The following is a 7,500-nucleotide window of genomic DNA, read 5'->3' as shown; positions in this document are numbered from 1 at the left end:
TGGTTCTCCGGAAGGTCTGCGATGAAGCTTCTCGAAGGAAAATGGCTGGAGTTCGTAGTAAGTACACAAAAACAGAACAAAATACACTCCTCTTTGTCTAAAAGAAGTTATTTACTTTCCTGTTTAAGCGTCACACTGCCGTAGTTCTCCAGAAGGTCCCCGATGAAGCTTCTCGAAGGAAAATGGCTGGAGTTCGTAGTGCGGTTCGCCAGAACGCCGTCACTCCCGCTTTCTTTCTCTCCGCAAAAAAAAAAACAAGAAATGGTTACTGCCTTTGGTTTATGTATAGTTTTTATTACTCGTTTCATTCTCGTTATGTTAATGTCAAGATTCAAAAAGATTTATAACACTTATAAGAATAGATATGCTTATTCCTTTTATATTTGGTTGTTAATATTATTACCTTTTTTTCGTTAATTTCACTTTCAAAAAATATGATTCCTTAAAAGTGTTCATTGTTTTTCTTTTCTTTTCTCTTTCTCTCTTATCATCATCATATGATATTTATGTCATTACATCTATTTCTTTTTATTATCAATAATATTAGTAATCATCACAATTATTATTATCATAATTATCATTATGATTGCTATCATTAGTGTTACTATCATTATAATTATTGTTCTTATCATTTATAATTCCTGTTATCGTTTTCATTATCATTATTGTTATAATTATTGTTATCAATATTATTGTCATTATCATTATTACTATTGTTATTATTATCATCATTGTTGTTATTACTGTTATTGTTCATCATTATCATCAGCAACACTAACAGTGTTGCTAATCCCATTCCCATTAACGTTATGATTATCACTATTACATCTATCATAATTTTATTATATTGATATTTTTTTTATTATAATAATAACAATTATTAATATTATTATCACTGTTGCCTTTATCAATATCATTATTATCATAATTATTATTACTATTATTATTGTTATGATCATGATATTGTTATTAGTATAGTAATTAGTATTAGTATTATAATTATTACCATCATCATCATCCCTATCATTATCATGATCATTATCATTATCATCATTACTATCATTCTTATTATCGTTGCTGATGTAATCATTTTTAACATCACATCCTTTTTATCATCAATTATAATTAACCCTTTCCCTGACGCGACGGTAAATATCCGTCAAACTTTTTCGTCGTAGACTGTCAAAACTTCCATGCCATATTATGCAGTTATGGCATGCTATAAACATGCTGCGGTTATATGGCGACATAGACAATGATGCATTCTAATTTGTAAGACCTGTCTTATTATCTTATTTTCATTTGATATCGAGATATTTAACAAAATGTTATGCAACAAATGTCTCGACCCTTAGACCTCTCCATCGTTTACTTATCTGGCTTGTCAGTCAAATCTATATGTGTGTGTGTGTGTGTGTGTGTGTGTGTGTGTGTGTGTGTGTGTGTGTGTGTGTGTGTGTGTGTGTGTGTGTGTGTGTGTGTCTGTGTGTGATCATGTTTGTTATTACGTCATGAAAAATATGTTCAAAATTAATTCAGGATGGGGAAATTTGTGTCTAATATAACATAACACATTGTATCTAATATGATATAACACGATGATATGATGACGATAATGATGATTACAATGATAATAGTACAAACTGATAATGAAAATTATTTCGATGATGATGATAATGATCGGAATAATAAAGATTATGATAACGATAATGCTTAAATAGTAAGCGTTTCAATAATAAGAGCAATGCTAATGATGATGAAAGTGATAATGACAATAATGATGATGATTAACTAATAGAAATAACAATAATGCTACCAATGATAATTGACAATGGAACTATTAATGATTATGATAGCGACCCCCCCCCAAAAAATAAAAAAAAAATAAAAAAATAAGGGCTTTATATATGGGACGCGAACTCGGGAAATTTGATTAGAAACCTTGCGTGAAACTGAGTGAGCTATTGCTCAATTGAATGGCAATTGCATAAGAGAAGGTCTTAATGATCACATAGTCACTCATATACATGCATTCACATACGTTATATTGATATCGTAATATATAAATAATTATGCTAATGATGATGATAATAATGATGATGATGATAATGAGGAGAAGAAAGAGAAAGATAATAATGAGAGTGATGATGATATTGTTGATGGTGATAAGGATAAAAATCGTAGCATTGATAGAGCAATAATGGTAATTATTATGAAGTAAAAGTAAAAAAACAAAACAAAAACACAGGTATAAAGGTGAACAAAAACAAGATGATAATGATGATGCTAATATCAGTGATCCTGCAGCAACTACTGCTACCACTACTATTAACAATGAAGAGAGCAGTACTGGTAGTAAGGAATTAGAATAATAACAATAATGACCATTCTCATGTAATTGTAATAACAAGAGCAGCAGGAACAATAATGATAATGATATTGATAATGATATAATAACGATGCTAATAGTAACAAGAATAACAAGAATGATTAATGACAACAGTAATAAAAATGATTATGAAAATCATGATGATAACAATAATACTATTGATAATGAAAAAGAAGGAAAAAAACATAGCAACGGTATCAGTAGAAGTATCATTAATGATAATAATAAGAAAGAGAACAATCATGAGAGGAATGGCGATGATGATGACGATAATGATGACGTCAGAGCGTATTGTTGCGTGCGTGTGTTCGAGGCTCTACGACGTTGGTTCTCAATGACGATGTTGATAATGATAATCATAATAACCATGATGATAATGATAACAACTATGAAAATAGCAATAACGATGATGATAATAATAATAATAATTATAGTAATAAAAATGATAATGATAATTATGACATCAGTAACAATAAAGATAATGATGATTATGTTGATAATGACAATGATAATGATAGTAATGAAAACAAGAATAACATCAATAGTGTGATAATGATAATCAGAGCATTAATACCGATAACAATAATAATGATTGTAATAATGATAAAAAAAAGAAATATCAATGATAATATTATGTATAGGAATTTTGATGATTAGGATGATGATAATGATGATACTAATGATGGGGATGGTGATGATGATGATACTGAAGATGGTGATACTTATGATGGTGATGGGGATGATGATTATGTGATACTGATAATGATGATAATGATAATGATAAGGAACAGGATAAGGATAATGACGTTGGTAATAGTAACAGTAATGATAGTTATAGCTGTTACAATAATGATGATAATGATATCGGGAAGAGAAAGTAATGATGGTGATGATAATGATCATGATGATGAAAACAATAGTAACAATACAATCAATGATGATGATATTGATATCAATAATGATGATAATTGTGATCATTGTAATGATGATAACAATAACAACAGAGAAGACAATAATTTTATCATGATGATGATATTGACGATAACAATTATGATTGTAAAAGCTGTTAATGAAAAATTATAACAATGTTGATGATGATGATAATGATCGGAATAATAAAGATTGTGATAACGATAATGCTTAGATAGTAGGCGTTTCAATAATAAGAGTAATATAAATGATGGTGAAAGTGATAATAATAATGATGATTAACTAACAAAAATAACAATAATGCTACCAATAATAATTGACAATGGAACTATTCATGATTATGATAGCGACCCCCCCCCCCAAAAAAAAAAAAAAAAAAAAAAAGGTTGTTTATATGGGACTCGAACTCGGCAACTTTGATTAGAAACCTTGCACGACACTGAGTGAGCTATTGCTCGATTGACTGTTAATTGCACAAGAGAAGGTCTTACTGATCACATAGTCACTTATATACATATATATACGTTCGTTATATTGCTATCAGTAACATTTAAATGATCATTATTATATGATGAAAATGAGGGGAAAGAGGAGGATAATAATGATAGTGATGATGGTGCTGTTGATTGTGTTAAGGATAAAAACCGTAGTATATTGGTAGAGCAAAAATGGTAATTATGATGAAGAAAAAATTAATACTTGTGTATATATGTATGTATAAATATATATATACATATATATATATATATATATATATATATATATATATATATATATATATATATATATATATATTATATATATATATTTATATATATATATATATATATATATATATATATATATATATATATATATATATATATATATAAGTAATAACAAAATGATAATGATGATGATAGTAACAATAATAATGACTATTACCGTAATCATGATGATGATGAAAATAAGAGTAATGTGAATAATAAGACTGACAAAGGTAATAAAGATGATAAGATCATACTAATAAGCTTAACAACAATGATGCTGATGCTAATATCAGTGATCCTGCAACTACCACTGCTATCACTACTATTTACAGTGAAGAGAGCAGTATTGGTAGTAAGGAATTAGAATGATAACAATGATGACCATTCTCATGTAATTGTAATAACAAGAGCAGCAGGAACAATAATGATAATGATATTGATAATGATATAATAACGATGCTAATAGTAACAAGAATAACAAGAATGATTAATGACAACAGTAATAAAAATGATTATGAAAATCATGATGATAACAATAATACTATTGATAATGAAAAAGAAGGAAAAAAACATAGCAACAGTATCAGTAGAAGTATCATTAATGATAATAATGAGAAAGAGAACAATCATGAGAGGAATGGCGATGATTATGACGATAATGATGACGTCAGAGCGTATTGTTGCGTGCGTGTTCGAGGCTCTACGACGTTGGTTCTCAATGAGGACGTTGATAATGATGATCATAGTAATCATGATAATTATGATAACAACAATGAAAATAGTGGTAATAAGGATGATAATAATAATGATAATTATAATAATGAAAATAATAATGATAATTATAATAATGAAAATAATAATGATAATTATAATAATGAAAATAATAGTGATAATTATAATAATGAAAATAAAAATGATAATTATAATAATGAAAATAATAATGATAATTATAATAATGAAAATAATAATGATAATCATAACAACAGGGACAATAAAGATAATGATTATTATGCTGATAACGGCAATGATGATGATAGTAATGAAAACAAGAATAACATCAATAATGATGATATTGTTAATGAAAGTAGTAATACCGATAACAATAATAATGATTGCAATAATAATTTAAAAAGAAATATCAATGCTAATATTATGTATAATAACAATAGGAATGATGATGATTATGATGATGGTCATAATGATGATAATGATGATGATAGAGATGATGATGGGGGTGGTGATGATGATGATGATGGTGATGATGATGACGGTAATGGTAATAATAATATAATAATAATGATGTTGGTAATAGTAGTAGTGATGATATTTATAGTTATTACAATAATGATGATAATGATATCGGGAAGAAAAAGTAATGATGGTGATGATAATGATGACGTAAAAATTATTATAGTGAAAACTGATAATAAAAAGGATATCAATGTCAATGATGATGATAATGATCGGAATGATAAATGATTACGGAATGATAATGATAACGATAATGCTTAAATAGTAAGCGTTTCAATAATAAAAGCAATATTAATGATGATGAAAGTGATAATGATAATAACGATTAACTAATAGAAATAACAATGATGCTACCAATAATAATTGACAATGGAATTATTAATGATTATGATAGCGACTCACCCCCTCTCAAAAAAAAAAAAAAAAAAAAAAAAAAAAAATTAACGGCTGTATATATGGGACGCGAACTCGGGACCTTTGATTAGAAACCTTGCACGAAACTGAGTGAGCTATTGCTCGATTGAATGTCAATTGCATAAGTGAAGGTCTTAATGATCACATAGTCACTCATATACATGCATGCACATACGTTATATTGATATCGTAATATATAAATAATTATGCTAATGATGATGATAATGATAATAATAATGATGATGATTATAATGAGGAGAAGAAAGAGGAAGATAATAATGATAGTGATGATGATATTGTTGATGGTGATAAGGATAAAAATCGTAGTATTGATAGAGCAATAATTATGATGAAGTAAAAAAGAAAAAAAAAGAAAAAAAAAGTATAAAAGTAATAACAAAACAAGGTGATAATGATGATAATAATAATAATGACAATTACAGTAATCAAGACGATGATGAAAATAAGAGTAATGTGAATAATAAGACTGACAAAGGTAATAAAGATCGTAATATATAAATAATTATGCTAATGATGATTATAATGATGATAATAATGATGATGATGATAATGAGGAGAAGGAGAAAGAGGAAGATAAGAATGATAGTGATGATGATGCTGTTGATGGTGACAAGGATAAAAGTCGTAGTATTGATAGAGCAATAATGGTAATTATGATGAATTAAAAGTAAATAAAAAAATAAAAATAAAAAAATGCGGTTAATCTAGCTATCAAAAATGATTGTGATGCTGATGCTAATATCAGTGATCCTGCAACTACCACTACTACCACTACTATTAACAATGAAGAGAGCAGTACTAGTAGTAGGGAATTATAATGATAACAATAATGATCATTCTCATGCAATTGTAATAACAAGACCAACAGTAATAATAATGATAATGATATTAATAAAGATATAATAACGATGCAAATAGTAATAAAAATAATAACAATGATTAATGACAACAGTAATAAAAATGTTTATGCTAATCATGATGATAATAATGCTATTAATAATGAAAAAAAAAAACAGAACAACGATAATCACAATAACAAAAATAATTATAATAACAATTATGAAAATAGTGGTAATAATTATGATAATGATAATCAAAGTAGTAATACCGATAACAATAATAATGATGATTGCAATAATGATAAAAAGGAAATATCAATAATCATATCATGTATAAATAACAATAGGAATGATGATGATGATGGGGATGGTGATGATGATGACTATGATGACTATGATGATGATATGATGGGGATGGGGATGTTGATGATGATGACAATGATAATGGTGATGATGATAATGATAATACTAATGATGGGGATGGTAATGATTATGATAATGATAATGATGGTGACAGACATGATGTTGGTGGTGGTGATGGTGGTCGTAGTGATAATGATGATGATGATGACGCTAATTGTAATAATAATGATCAGGAGAAGGATAAGAATGATGATAATGATGTTGGTCATAGAATAGTAATGATAGTTATTACAATAATGATGATAATGATATCAGTAAGAAAAAGTAATGATGGTGATGATAATGATGACGTAACAATTATTATAGTAAAAGCTGATAATAAAAAGGATATCAATGTCAATGATGATGAATAATAAAGATTATGAGGATAATTCTTGAATAGTAAGAGTTTCAATTATAAGAGCAATACTAACGATGATGAAAGTGATAATGATAATAATGATGATGATTAAGTTATAAAATGACAATGATGCTACCAATAATA

This window comes from Penaeus japonicus, unplaced genomic scaffold, assembly GCF_977035675.1.
Source record: "Penaeus japonicus unplaced genomic scaffold, GWHDUDI00000001_assembly GWHDUDI00000019, whole genome shotgun sequence".
NCBI classification, from domain to species: domain Eukaryota; kingdom Metazoa; phylum Arthropoda; class Malacostraca; order Decapoda; family Penaeidae; genus Penaeus; species Penaeus japonicus.
The sequence above is the reverse complement of the archived record's forward strand: the minus strand, read 5'-3'. Positions refer to the sequence as shown.